The sequence below is a fragment of the Mandrillus leucophaeus genome, unplaced genomic scaffold, assembly GCF_000951045.1.
Source record: "Mandrillus leucophaeus isolate KB7577 unplaced genomic scaffold, Mleu.le_1.0 Scaffold626, whole genome shotgun sequence".
Classification (NCBI taxonomy): Eukaryota; Metazoa; Chordata; class Mammalia; order Primates; family Cercopithecidae; genus Mandrillus; species Mandrillus leucophaeus.
The window spans coordinates 910,961-912,570 of NW_012106764.1; positions in this window are offsets into that span (position 1 = coordinate 910,961).

The following is a 1,610-nucleotide window of genomic DNA, read 5'->3' on the forward strand; positions in this document are numbered from 1 at the left end:
GCGGGCTCAGCGGCAGACGCGGACTGGGTGGCAGCGACAGATTTGGGGACCAGCCTCGCCCAAAGCGTCCCTCCCGCAGATCCTGGCAGGAGCGAACAGCGAGAGGGACAGAAGTTGGACTGGGGAGGTAGCAGTCTCTCGAAACTCAGAAAGCTGCTGTGTACAACTTTATGACATGCGTAGCGCTGGGATGAGCTTGGTAGGTGCTCTGCAAACACCAACTGAAAAAGAAAAGAAAAAGAAATCCCCAAAATTCCTTAGAATCTTCCATTTAAGTAAATCCCCTCTTATCTATGTCCTTGGACCCACGCAGTATCCCTGTGCCTGTCTCTGGAAGAGTGAGGATTGATATCGCAGTGTCTTAGACCACAAGACTCGAAAGACCCCTTAAACCAACCTATTCGTCCTCAAGAGGCACATGAGACTTAGAGAAAGCCAGGGCACAAGATCTAAGCTTCTGAGTTGTTTCCAGCAAATGGAGAAAAGGAGGCACAGGCACCCCTGCTTGGTTCTCCTTTAACCTTGGTTCTTGGTTAAAGGAGAGTTTGTTCCTATTCTGACAACAGGTATTGACGGATGAATTAGGTGATACTGTCAGGAGCCCGCCCACAGCCTAGAGAAGGAGACAGACAGGGACAGATATGCAAAGAAGCCATTAAAATATAGATGATGAGGGCCAGGAGAGACAGAAGCACAAGGAAATGGGAGCAGAGAGGAGAGCTCCTAACACAGCCCAGAGGCCCAGGGAAGATGCCTGGGAGATGGTTTTGAAAAATAAGTCAGAGGTGGCTTAGAGAAAGAGGTGCACACGCCTTCCAAGTGGAAGAGCAGGTGCCAAGGCATAGCAGTGTGAGAGCACTCCAAGTAGTTACCCATGGCTGCAGCAAAAAGCAAGTGGCAGGAGCTGAACCTGTGTCTTCCGGCCAGGCTGGGGAGTCTGTCCGTTCTAGGTATCAGGTGATAGGAAGTTACTGCAGGATTTGAAGTTTAAGGTGGCTAGAGTAGATCTGTGCTCATCGGGGGCATGAATTGGAGGGGGCAAGTTGGAGGCAGGGAGACCAGTGGACAGATAGTGAGGGGGGAGCCAGAGTCCAAGCCTCGGTCTCCTGACTTCCAGCCCAGTGTTCTCCCCACTTCTCCCACTCACGCCTGCAGGTACCAGATTGAGCAGCTAGAAAATGGCCACACCAGAAGGCTGAGTGAGAAAGACCAAGCAGGGCCGGAGGGTCAGAAAGGTTTTCCAGAGCACAGGATCTGGGCGGTTGGGAGGAACACAGGAAGGAAAGAAGGGGACACCAGAGGCTGGCAGGTTGACCCTCATGTGCCACATGAAGTTGCCACTTCTGTAAGTTACAAGTGAATGCATGTTGGCAATTTCATATGGTTCAGTTTACTGGGTGTCTGGAGCAACCTCAGCTTCTTAGCTATACACACACTTGGTGACAGACACCGAGCAGGCCAGAGTGCCCAGATGGTATGTATGAGAGCACAGGACAGCACCATGCTTCCCACACACACAGCTCTGAGACCTGCAGCTCTGACAAGAGATGCCTTTAAAGAGCCTCCACTTTCTGGAGCTCCAAAACTCCTTACGAAGTCACCACTCTGCT